This window comes from Salvelinus namaycush, chromosome 18 (assembly GCF_016432855.1).
Source record: "Salvelinus namaycush isolate Seneca chromosome 18, SaNama_1.0, whole genome shotgun sequence".
NCBI lineage: Eukaryota > Metazoa > Chordata > Actinopteri > Salmoniformes > Salmonidae > Salvelinus > Salvelinus namaycush.
This window is the reverse complement of record NC_052324.1, coordinates 7,877,995-7,891,932: the sequence shown is the minus strand read 5'-3', so window position 1 is coordinate 7,891,932 and position 13,938 is coordinate 7,877,995. Positions and strand designations below refer to the sequence as shown.

Here is a 13,938-nt window from a genome sequence, read left to right as displayed (position 1 = left end):
TCATGGCGGAATTATTATTTGACATTTGTCAACATAAGTACGAATTAACAGCATAAAGACTGCTTACTATTAGCTGAGCTTCCATCAGAATATTGGGCAAGGTGTCCTTTCTCCAGAACAATCGTCTTTGGGTTGAAAGATGTCCTCTTGTCCTGTCGAAATAGCCACTAATGTTAGCCACCCACTGGAGAGGTGTCCAACTCGTGAAAGCGCATCAGAAAGAAATCCAGGAAAATCGCAATAAACTGCTGTAAACTGCTATAAGTCGGTTTAAATTAACTACCTTATGATGTCTTTAACACCTATAACGAATAAAAACATGACCGGAGATATAGAACTACTAAAACAAAAGCGCTTGCAGGACGCCATTGTGATGTCTTCTTGCGCCAGGCGCACCGTTGAAAAGGACGGTACTTCCGTTCCACGGTCTTATATGGGGTCCCAGATTGCGCAATCCACTCCATTCAAATTCTCCCCGCTTACTGACATCTAGAGGAAGACGTATGCGGTGCATGTAGCCCGATGGCTTACATGGGGACTTATAAACTGACCTCAGAACAGGGACCTCGATTTCTGAAATCTCACTCCCTGACAGGAAATGTGCTGCAGAATGAGTTCTGTTTCACTCAGAGAAATAATTCAAACGGTTTTAGAAACTAGAGAGTGTTTTCTATCCAATAGTAATAATAATATGCATATTGTACGAGCAAGAATTGAGTACGAGGCCGTTTAAATTGGGAACGATTTTCCCCCAAAGTGAAAACAGCGCCCTCTGTCCTCAACAGGTTAACACAGCGCGCCTCCAACCCGGAAGCCAGCCGCACCAATGTGTCGGAGGAAACACCGTGCACCCGCCCCCCTTGGTTAGCGCGCACTGCGCCCGGCCCGCCACAGGAGTCGCTGGAGTGCGATGAGACAAGGATATCCCTACTGGCCAAACCCTCCCTAACCCGGACGACGCTACGCCAATTGTGCGTCGCCCCACGGACCTCCCGGTCGCGGCCGGCTGCGACAGAGCCTGGGCGCGAACCCAGAGACTCTGGTGGCGCAGCTAGCACTGCGATGCAGTGCTCTAGACCACTGCGCCACCCGGGAGGCCCCAGCGTGGCAGATTTTATGTTGCCTTCCCTTACCACCTGGGGGTGGCCTGTCAAGAAGTTGTGGTGGAATATTCTATTCAAATGAAAGAGACTGTCAATTCTTCAAATAATCATCATTCATTCAAAATCAATTAATTATTGCAATAATGAAACCGTCGATGTTGGGCCGAGAGCCTACCCTTTACAGACCATGCTATTACTTATATACCTGATACCAAGATTTCTCAGTAATAGCTGGTTCAACCCCCCGACCCATATAGATTGGGTTCATCCTGTGGTCATCTGCCTCTGGTGTTGTCTCCCAAATGCCAGGACAAGTAAGAATACTGAGGCTTTTGTTCTGTTCCTCTTGGCTATCTCTATCTCGGTTACACCCACTAATCTGATCTATTCAGCTGCAGAGGGAGGTGTTTAGTGAAGTGCAATAGAGATTGTGTCATCTGTGGGGCGGTATGTGAATTTGAGTGAGTCCATGGTCATGGCTCACATTGTGTTGATGTGAGCCAGGACCAGCCTTTTAAAGTATTTCATGGCTACAGATGTGAGTGCTATTTAGACATGTTACCTTGGCGTTCTTGGGGTCTGCTTGAAATATATAGGTATTACAGCCTGAGTCAGAGAGAGGTTGAAAATGTTGGTGAAGACACTTGCCAGCTGGTCAAAGCATGACCAGAGTAATCTGTCCTGGTATTCTGTTTGGCCTTGTGAATGTGTATCTGTTTAAAGGTTTTACTCACATTGGCTACGTAGAGCAAGATCACAGAGGCATCTGGAACAGCTGCTGCTCTCTTGCATGGTTCAGTGTTACTTGCCACAAAGCGAGCATAGAAGGAATTTAGCTTGTCTGATAGGCTCGCGTCACCGGGCAGCTGGTGGCTGGGTTTCCCTTTGTAAACCGTTATAGTTTGCATGCCCTGCCACGTCTGACGAGCGTCAGAGCCGGCGTAGTACCCACAACTTGATTTTTCAAGCATCATGTCCCTCCTAATTTATCCATCAGAACCTCATAACCCAAATTCAAAAAACGTTTTCCGTAACTACTCCTGAAGGCAACACCCACAACTCTTGCGCTGTGCCTGTGAATCTGTCCTCCTCTAGTCCTGTTATCTTTGGCTTGTAATAGGACATTTTAATTGTATGTGTCAACATAACTGAGTATGTGACTAGCCTTGTGAAACTGTCCTATTATCATCTCCTGTTCCATCATCCTGTGTTGCAAACCAGCTTTCACCTGCGTCCTTGTATAGATAAAGTCCCGCCCAAGAACAGGAAATTCAAACTGTCTACTGTGCTGTGTAACACTGTTATTCTCTCTGAGCTTAGAAATAAAGAATCTTGGTTTGACTTGAACTCCAGCAGATTCTTATTTTATATATCCACCACAGGCTGCAGTCTGGTGCTGTCACACTTCAGTAATGTGTCATCCTGATTGTCTCCGACGACTCCAGACAGGGCATTAAGCAAAGACTCAGCACTCAACGGTCGCTTATACACTTAGTAAACAAAACATTAGGAACACCTTCCCAAAATTGAGCTGCACCCCCTTTTGTCCTCAGAACATGGGCTCTACAAGGTGTTGAAAGCGCCACACAGGGATGTTGGTCCATATTGACTCCAATGCTTCCAACAGTCAAGATGGCTGTATGTCATTTGGGTGGTGGACCATTCTTGATACACATGGGAAACTGTTGAGCGTGAAAAACCTAGCAGAGTTACAGTTCTTGACACGCTCAAACCGGTGCGCCTGGCACCTACTACCATATCCTGTTCAAAGGCACTTAAATATTTTGTCTTGTCCATTCACCCTCTGAATGGCACACATACAGAATCAATGTCTCAATTCTCTCCTTATTGTATTGTAGTGCCATAGTCAACGTATGATAATGAAAAGATCCAGGGCAGGAGACAAGACAGGTAGTTAGACTGGCCCCAGACAGGCCATGAAGCTAAGCTGAATGTATTGCTGTGGATAGATGGAAATGTGTCCTTTGATGTTACATGCTGTGCCTACAGGAGCAGGGAAAGGCAATGGAGGAAGCTGTAAAATCAATGACTTACTAGACCTTTGGCAAGGAAAAGAAATAGAAACATTGATGTTTTCAACTCACATTAGTGTGTATGTCATAGGAAGTATTGATGTACGTATGGGAACACTGATGTGTTTGTTTTTGTGTATGTGTGTGTAGTATAGTGTATGAATATGTGTGATGTGTATGAATGGATGTACGTATGTGTGCTGATGCCTGGTACTGACAGTTCAATGTCTTTTCTGCACCAGTTGTCATGGTGAATAATTGATTCCCAGTGACATTACTGAATGACTTTAAACTTGATGACGAATTAAGTTATTCAAATGGTTCAACACAACTGCAGTGCAGGAGCAGCAAAAAATATGTACTTTACTGAGTGCAAACACGCCAGACTAGATTTTGTCTGGCAAGAGACTGAACCTGTTGTGACCTACAGTACCAGTCTAAAGTTTGGATACACCTACTCATTCAAGGGTTTCTTTATTTTTACTATTTTCTATTTTGTAGAATAATAGTGAAGACATAAAAACTATAAAAAGTAGCCACCCTTTGCCTTGACGACAGCTTTGCACACTCTTGGCATTCTCTCAACCAGCTTCATGAGGAATGCTTTTCTAACAGTCTTGAAGGAATACTCACATCTGCTGAGCACTTGTTGGCAGCTTTTCCGTTCTCTCTGCGGTCCAAACCATCGCAAATGGGTCGAGGTCGGGTGATTGGAGACCAGGTCATCTGATGCAGCACTCATCACTCTCCTTCTGGTCAAATAGCCCTTACACAGCCTGGAGCTGTTTTGGGTCATTTTCCTTTTAAAAAACAAATGATAGTCACACTAAGCGCAAACCAGATGGGATGGCATATCGCTGCTGAATGCTGTGGTAGCCATTTTGGTTAAGTGTGCCTTGAACTCTAAATAAATCAGAGACAATGTCACCAGCAAAGAACCCCCACGCCATCACACCACCTCCTCCATGCTTCATGATGGGAACCACACATGCGGAGATCATCAGTTCACCTACTCTACGTCTCACAAAGACACAGTGGATGGAACCAAAAATCTCAAATTTGGACTCATCAGACCAAAGGACAGATTTCCCCCGGTCTAATGTCCATTGCTCGTGTTTCTTGGCCCAAGCAAGTCTCTTATTATTGGTGTCCTTTAGTAGTGGTTTCTTTGCAGCAATTCGACCATGATGGCCTGATTCACGAAGTCTCCTCTGAACAGTTGATGTTGAGATGTGTCTTTTACTGGAACTCTAAAGCATTTATTTGGGCTGCAATATCTAAGGCTGGTAAATCTAATGAACTTATCATCTGCAGCAGAGGTAGCTCTGGGTCTTCTTTTTCTGTGGCAGTCCTCAGAGCCAGTTTCATCATAACGCTTGGTTTTTGCGACTAAACTTGAAGAAGGCTCAGGACAGACGGGAAGCTCTGAAGGCTCAGGACAGACGGGCGGCTTTGAAGGCTCAGGACAGACGGGCAGCTCAGACGGCGCTGGGCAGACGGGCAGCGCAGGCGGCGCTTGGCAGACGGACAGCTCGGACGGCGTTGGGCAGACGGGCAGTGCAAGCGACGCTGGGCAGACGGGCAGCGCAGACGGCGCTGGGCAGACGGCAGACTCTGGCCGGCTGAGGCGCACAGTAGGCCTGGTGCGTGGTGCCGGAACTGGAGGTACTGGGCTAAGGACACGCACCTCAAGGCTAGTGCGGGGAGCAGCAACAGGGCGCATAGGACTCTGGAGACGCACAGGAGGCTTGGTGCCGGAACTGGTGGTACTGGGCTGGAGACACGCACCACAGGGCAAGTGCGTGGAGGAGGAACAGGGCTCTGGAGACACACTGGAAGCCTGGTGCGTGGTGTTGGCACTGGTGGTACTGGGCTGGGGCGGGGAGGTGGCGCCGGATATACCGGACCATGCAGGCGTACTGGCTCCCTTGAGCACCGAGCCTGCCCAACCTTACCTGGTTGAATGCTCCCCGTAGCCCGACCAGTGCGGGGAGGTGGAATAACCCACACTGGGCTGTGTTGGCGAACCGGGGACACCATGCGTAAGGCTGGTGCCATGTATGCCGGCCCGAGGAGACGCACTGGAGACCAGACGCGTTGAGCCGGCTTCATGGCACCTGGCTCAATGCCCAATCTAGCCCGGCCGATACGAGGAGCTGGAATGTACCGCACCGGGCTATGCACACGTACAGGAGACACCGTGCGCTCTACCGCATAACACGGTGTCTGCCCGTACTCTCGCTCTCCACGGTAAGCACGGGGAGTTGGCGCAGGTCTCCTACCTGACTTCGCCACACTCCGTTGTAGCCACCCCCCAATACATTTTTGGGCTTGACTCTCAGGCTTCCAGCCTCGCTTCTGTGCTGCCTCCTCATACCACCTCCTCTCGGCTTTAGCTGCCTCCAGCTCTTCACGAGGGAGGCGATATTCTCCCGGTCGTGCCCAAGGTCCCTTACCGTCCAGTATTTCTTCCCAAGTCCATGAATCCTGTGTTCGCTGCTCCTGCTGCTGCTTATCACGCTGCTTGGTCCTTTTGTGGTGGGTAATTCTGTCACGATCGTCGTTCGGTGAAAGAGTGGACCAAGGCGCAGCGTGATATAAATACATATTTTTTTAATAAAATGAAGACGAAACAAATACTTAAACAAACTAACAAAACAACAAACCGACAAACGTGAAGCTATACAAGCTATACAAGCTAAGTGCTAACATGCAACATAGACATAGACAATTACCCACAACCTACCTAATGCCTATGGCTGCCTTAAATATGGCTCCCAATCAGAGACAACGATAGACAGCTGTCTCTGATTGAGAACCATTCCAGGCAACCATAGACTTACATAAACACCTACACTGAACACAACCCCATGAACTCTACAAAACCCCCTAGACAATACAAACACCCTAGACTAGACAAAAACACACAAACATCCCCCATGTCACACCCTGACCTAACTAAAATAAAGAAGAAAACAAAGATAACTAAGGCCAGGGCGTGACACTCATGAAGCTGGTTGAGATAATGCCAATAGTGTGCAAAGCTGTCATCAAGGCAAAGGGTGGCTACTTTGAAGAATCTCAAATATAAAATATATTTCTTGATTTGGTTGAAATGATTTGGTTACTACATGATTCCATATGTGTTATTTCATAGTTTTGATGTCTTCACTATTATTCTACAATGTAGAAAATAGTAAAAATAAAGAAAAACCCTTGAATGAGTCGGTGTGTACAACATTTTGACTGGTGCTGTGTGTGTCTTTTTCTTGAGGAGACCAAACATGCCAAACAAGTGTTGTGCATTGTATGGGTGAGCCAGATGGTTGACTTACCTTGTGACTTCCAAATCGCCCTTCTTGTAGCTATTGAGTTAGTTAGCTGTAGCCTAGTTCCATTGTTTTCCCATGTGAACTACCTACTCTACGATGATGATGCAAATGTTCAACATTCATTGACTCGCCTGATACCATTGTTGGATGTTCTACATTGATAGTACTTGAAATTAGATAATATTGCTGAGAAAATGCCCCCAAAAAAGCTCAAAATTATGTTTTCATTCAGGCAACCATTTTATTTTTCAGTACACTGCCAAACAGTACAGAAACGTAGCGCGTGTGTTTCTTTTCTTTTTTCTTCTCTTCATCAGTCTATATTGTTCTATTCTGGGTCGCCATTCATTTCTTCAGGAAAGCCCCTGTCACTCCAGGCAAGGCATTCCTTTGACACCTCCAAATGTCTTGAATTTCCCTCTTAATGAGTGCATAGTGACCTGTCACATCTCCCTGCAGCATCTTAGGGAACCTCTGGGCACACATAAAGTTCTTAACGTTGTTTGGCAGTGCACTCTTGCCCCTGCCGCCATCCCAGTTGGTGGTCTGGCACCAACACTGATACTTCTCATGAGATACGAGACCACGGAAACAGCAGCGCAGAGTTCCTATGGATCTCTCCCTTACTCACTTGGCACTGGAAGTTGTGTTCCTCTGGAGTTAACCCATCAGGTAGTGGATTGTGACTGCATTGTGGTGATCCCAATAGGATCTCAGAGGGGTGTGGCTGTGGCGCTGCTTCTTCCTCGTGACCAGGAAAGAAGAGGGACGTCTGGGCATTTTGTTGGTGGCCATGGGGTTTGTATCTGCTGTAGGGTGGTCTTAGGGATGGGTTGTGGCCTGAAAGTAAAAATAAAAGTAAAAAAACGCAAAAACTTAACATAAGCATGGGATGCATAGAAATAGCACACATAGAAAAGGTATGCAGCTTCATAGACTTGGTTTCCATGAGAATGACACATCTATAACTCACATTTCTATGTGAATTTGGTCAGATCGCCAAAAAGTTACATATTGTAGCTTTAAGTACCATACAGTTAGGTGCTAAATGGGATAAAAAGCATGTTTAATAAATGTAAAGCAGGCAAATTAAAGATAGGCTAGTACCTATCTAAAATAGAAGTTAAGTTGGATAAACAGCGAAAATGAAATACAAAATATTTAAAAAGAGGAAAAGAGGATCATGTGTGGTTGGAGTCAGTTATGCTTGGCTTGGTGTGGTTATGTTAAGGATAGGGGGTTGTGTTGGTTCAATGTAGGTTTCAGTCTGGCTTTGACATCTGCAGCATGGTTGATAGTGGTGTTTCTGTAGCCCATTTGTGCTTAATTGTATGGTTCTCTTGAGTGATTGCTCGATTCAAGTATTTCTGTCCTATTATTGCTTGTTTTTCTGTGATGGTGTTGACTGCAGCTATGTTGTAGATGTATTGAGTGTTGATTAAGCAGATCTTCTGTATGCCATTTTTATTGCTTGGTTCTGTATTCGTTGTGATAAAATGAACATGAGCTTTTTATTTATAGGTTAAAGTTCCCGTGTTAAAGGTGTGGCTATAAGTGGCCCCTGGTTTGCATATGAACAGATTAACTAGAAGAATGTATCACATTAGCCCTCAAAACAGATAGTCCATGCCTAGGATGAGTGTTCAATTGTCCATTGACCCTACTGGTGTGGCTGTAGTGAGAGACTGCACTGTAATAACATTCCATTAGAAGGTGTGGGGTGTGTCCTTCACTTTGTAAGACAGTACATTGGCAACATGCAACAACGCATTTGGGAGAGTAAAATAGGGTCAGCTGTCTTGATTTATTTCCCCAATGAAAGATATTGTCTTGACATTAAACATAACAAGAAAAGGGTGTAGTCCCTGAGCAGACATTAGGAGTGTTGACATTAGGATTCCTAAAACGATGAATATGAAAAGAATAACAGTATGGCTGTTACAAGATGGGGAGTTGATCTGACATTGTGGTGACCCTTGTGTTTGCTCCAAAAGTACAAGACAACCTGTGAACAATCAGTCTTACTGATAGGGCTGGAGCCTTTGAGTTATCTAATGACAAGCACCCATAAACTAATGCAGGCAAGTGTCTCTTTGTTCAAATGCATTGGCTTCCTAGCTCTCCTCTTGTATGTCTTCAATACAGAGATCCTCAGATTTTGTTTGCCTCCAAGTTTGTTTCTGCACATCCAATACTAACTACTCTCAAAATTACTGAGCCAGCAGAAAGTCTGACAGGCAGGCCTCTGCAAAACCTGACCGTGAAAACCAAGAACTTCTTTCCCTCCCTGTGAGTGTATCTCACCTGTCTGACTTAGTCGGTTTCAGACTTACTCTCCTGTTTTAATCCTAATTATGATATTAAATAGCTTTTTCAGGTTCCACTGCTTCCTGTCCTCACTGATTTGTCTACCAAATCAGTTTGGTTTTGCTGTTGAAGAACCGCTTGTGTGGTGTTCACATTTTTTTTATTCACCCAATGTTCACGGGTCTGATGGACCCACAACAGCATTGGGTTTGTGTAAAAATGTATGTAAAAATACTTAGATGTTGACTTATATCAATTGCAATATAGACAGCATTTATGGTTAATATTTGCCATATAACTCTGCTAGATCACATTTATCAATAAAAGCGCTATTCGTTTAAAAAAATATATATTATAATACGTACATTTCAATTTAATCAAGACATGGGTGGAATAAATCATGTTTATCTTGGACAAATATAAATGAAACAAGGTTTTCATCAGTATTGATGTTTATTCCTTTGAACTGAACAAATTGGAGGTGTCACGCCCTGACCTTAGAGATCCTTATTATTCTCTATGTTTGGTTAGGTCAGGGTGTGTCTCGGGTGGGAAAGTCTGTTTTCTATTTCTTTGTTTTTGGCCGAGTGTGGTTCCCAATCAGAGGCAGCTGTCTATCGTTGTCTCTGATTGGGGATCATATATAAGTTGTCATTTTTGTTGGATCTTGTTTTCTGTTTAGTGTCTGACAGAACTGTTCGCTTTCGTTTTTTGTCTTTGTTATTTTGTTTTGATGTCATCAATAAAAAGACGATGTACGCCTCCCACGCTGCGCCTTGGTCCACTCTTCCTTCTACAAACGAGAGCCGTTACAGGAGGGACACATTTTACATACACTATTTTATGGAAATGATGAATGAGCCCCATTGAACACAAACTAAGGCCGGTCTACACACCACATGAGGGACAGAGTTTTACTGTGTGTGTGTTGCAAATGTATTTCTTGCACCTGTCTTCCTATCCTTCTTGGGTCCACACACTTCGTAGCACTTCTTGCTGCTACCTAGAACGATGAAAACACTTAGTTCAGTAATTTTACTAACATCTCACTCAGACAAACTCACCAAAAAAAGAAATGTCAATTTTTCAGGACACTGTTTTTCAAACATAATTCACAAAAATTCAAATAACTTCACAAATTTTCATTGTAAAGAGTTTAAACACTGCTTCCCATGCTTGTTCAATGAACCATAAACAAACAAACAAAAGAACCTGCACCAGTGGAACGGTCGCTAAGACACTAACAGCTTACAGAAGGTAGGCAATTAAGGTCACAGTTATGAAAACTTAGGACACTAAAGAGGCCTTTCTACTGACTCTGAAAAACACCAAAAGAAAGATGCCCAGGGTCCCTGCTCATCTGCGTGAACATGCCTTAGGCATGCTGCAAGGAGGCATGAGGACTGCAGATGTGGCCAGGGCAATACATTGCAATGTCCGTACTGTGAGACGCCAAAGACAGTGCTACAGGGAGACAGGACGGACAGCTGATCGTCCTCGCATTGGCAGACCACGTGTAACAACACCTGCACAGGATCGGTACATCCGAACATCACACCTACGGGACAGGTACAGGATGGCAACAACAACTGCCCGAGTTACACCAGGAATGCACAATCCCTCCATGAGTGCTCAGACTTTTCGCAATAGGCTGAGAGTGGCTGAACTGAGGGCTTGTAGGCCTGTTGTAAGGCAGGTCCTCACCAGACATCACCAGCAACAAACGTTGCATATGGGCACAAACCCACCATCGCTGGACCAGACAGGACTGACAAAAAGCGCTCTTCACTGACGAGTCACAGTTTTGTCTCACCAGGGGTGATGGTCGGATTCGTGTATATCGTCGAAATAATGAGCGTTACACCGAGGCCTGTACTCTGGAGGGGGATCGATTTGGAGGTGGAGGGTCCGTCATGGTCTGGGGCGGTGTGACACAGCATCATCGGACTGAGCTTGTTGTCATTGCAGGCAATCTCAACGCTGTATATTACAGGGAAGACATCCTCCTTCCTCATGTACCCTTCCTACAGGCTCGTCCTGACATGACCTTCCAGCATGACAATGCCACCAGCCATACTGCTCATTCTGTGTGTGATTTCCTACAAGACAGGAATGTCAGTGTTCTGCCATGGCAAGCGAAGAGCCCGGATCTCAATCCCATTGAGTACGTCTGGGACCTGTTGGATCGGAGGGTGAGGGCTAGGGCCATTCCACCCAGAAATGTCCAGGAACTTGCAGGTGCCTTGGTGGAAGAGTGGGGTAACATCTCACAGCAAGAACTGGCAAATCTGGTGCAGTCCATGAGGAGGAGATGCACTGCCGTATGTAATGCAGCTGGTGGCCACACCAGATACTGACTACTTTTGATTTTGATCCCCCTTTGTTCAGGGACATATTTTTCCATTTTTGTTAGTCACATGTCTATGGAACTTGTTAAGTTTGTGTCTCAGTTGTTGAATCTTGATATGTTCATACAAATATTTACACATGTTATGTTTGCTGAAATGAAATGCAGTTGACAGTGAGAGGACATTACATTTTTTGTTGAGTTTATATAGATGCATCAGGCCCAGGTACGAGAGTCAGACACACACACACCACACATGGGTTAACCTCTCTAGGGTATGTGGGACGGTAGCGTCTCACCTCTTCAACAGCCAGTGAAACTGCAGGGCGCCAAATTCAAAACAACAGAAATCCCATAATTAAAATTCCTCAAACATACATGTATTTTACACCATTTTAAAGATACACTTGTTGTAAATCCAGCCACAGTGTCCGATTTCAAATAGGCTTTACGACGAAAGCAAAACAAACGATTATGTTAGGTTTAGTGCCTATTCACAGACAAACACAGCCATTTTTCCAGCCAAAGAGAGGAGTCACAAAAAGCAGAAATAGAGATAAAACTGATCACTGACCTTTGATGATCTTCATCAGATGACACTCAAAGGACTTCATGTTACACAATACATGTATGTTTTGTTCGGTAAAGTTCATATTTATATCCAAAAATCTCAGTTTACATTGGCGCGTTATGTTCAGTAGTTCCAAAACATCCAGTGATTTTGCAGAGAGCCACATCAATTTACAGAAATAGTCATCATAAATGTTGATGAAAATACAAGTGTTACACATTGAATTTTAGATCCACTTCTCCTTAATGCAACCGCTGTGTCAGATTTCGAAAAAGCAAACTATGTAATAATCTGAGTACGGCGCTCAGACGACAAATCAACCCAAAGAGATATCCGCCATGTTGGAGTCAACGTAAGTCAGAAATAGCATTATAAATATTCACTTACCTTTGATGATCATCAGAATGAAATCCCAGGAATCCCAGTTCTAAAATAAATGTTTGTTTTGTTTGATAATGTCCATCATTTATGTCCAAATTCCGCATTGTTGTTTGCGAGTTCAGTACACAATCTAAACTCACGACGCGCGTGCAAGTCCAGCGGAAAGTACGGACGAAAAGTCTAAAAAGTTCCGTTACAGTCCGTAGAAACATGTCAAACGATGTATAGAATCAATCTTTAGGATGTTTTTAACATAAATCTTCAATAATGTTCCAACTGGATAATTCCTTTGTCTTGAAAAATGCGATGGAACGCAGCTAACTCTCACATGAACACGCATGGTCAGCGCATGGTCAGCTAGTGGCATTCTGGGTTAGACCTTACTCAATCTCCTCTCATTCTCCCCCACTTCTCAGTAGAAGCATCAAACACGGTTCTAAAGACTGTTGAAATCTACTGGAAGCCTTAGGAAGTGCAACATGGCCCCATTTCCAATGTACCTTGGATAAGCAAAGAGTTGAAAACCTACAAACCTCAGATTTCCCACTTCCTGGTTTGATTTTTTCTCAGGTTTTTGCCTGCCATATGAGTTCTGTTATACTCACCGACATCATTCAAACAGTTTTAGAAACTTCAGAGTGTTTTCTATCCGGATCCACTAATAATATGCATATCCTAGGATCTGGGCCTGAGTAGCAAGCAGTTTACTCTGGGCATGCTTTTCATCCGGACGTGAAAATACTGCCCCCTACCCCAAAGAAGTTAAACATCAAAACATATAGCCCAACATTTGTATCAAAACTAACGTTACATACATTTCTCTAAATTAAGCATATAGGGGTACCTGTTACTTTGTTAACCGATCCAGACAGAACAACCGCATGTGCTCACTCCCTCAAATCGTTTGGAGAAAATAATTTTTTTATTTTATTCTGCTCTGTTCAATTGTATTCTTCATACTATAAAATGATCTAAAATAATGCCACGGAATTCTAAGCAAATCATGTCTGCTAAATGAAGTAGTGTAGCCCACAGCCAGATGGCATAGTAAGATCAGGGCCTAACTTAAGGACACTGGAGAGTATTCTATTCTGTTCTTCTGAAATACATAGGAGGTTCCCACAAGACATTGTGTAGTTTCACACACTACAAAGAGTAAAGTGTGTGGCCACATTTTCTTCATATCATATTTCTTTAGACCTGTCTAAAATAAATAATGGATTCATTGTGATGGTGTAGGCTATATTACATGGATTTATTAGACTTCTAAATGTTGTTTAGGTTAATTAACGGTCAATTACCAAACCCAATCGAGTCGGTTGATATTTGGTGACTAAGACACACACACACACACACACACACACTTTAAACCCCCTATACTCCTTTGAGACCCCTCTTTTAAAGTCACAGATCTCTTCTTCCTAGCCGTAGTAGCCAAAATAATGGGCAACTGGGCTTTTTTTTTTTACATAACCCTTAGCATGATGGGATGTTATTTGCTTAAGTAACTCAGCATCCACACCTGTGTGGGAGCACCTGGTTTCAATTGAAGTTGTATCCCTTGTGGCGAAATCCTGCACGGAGCCTTCACTGTGCGCTGACACTTTAAGAGCGCATAAGCAGTCAGGAAGGAGGAAATAAAGATAGCTCTTCTGGCTCTGTGTGAGAGCTCTCTGTTGGCGCAGAAGTTTTAACAGTGTGCCACTCTTTGCAGAAGTCTTGTTTAAGTTCAGCATGCAAGTCGATCGCCGTTGTTACCGCTCTGTTGGGTTTGGAATCTGTGGGACCGCTCTTGTCATTGATCACATGGATTAGTAGCGACTGTTAGGTTCTAAATAAACAGAGTAAAACCAAGTTTATTCAC

At 44.0% G+C, this 13,938-nt stretch overlaps 1 protein-coding gene across 1 annotated transcript in view; it reads left to right on the top strand.

Annotated features, from left to right (window-relative positions):
• LOC120063523 (EGF-like repeat and discoidin I-like domain-containing protein 3) overlaps positions 1–13,938 on the top strand; it is a 249,839-nt gene that overhangs the window by 189,544 nt on the left and 46,357 nt on the right. The gene's annotated exons all lie outside the window — the stretch shown is intronic.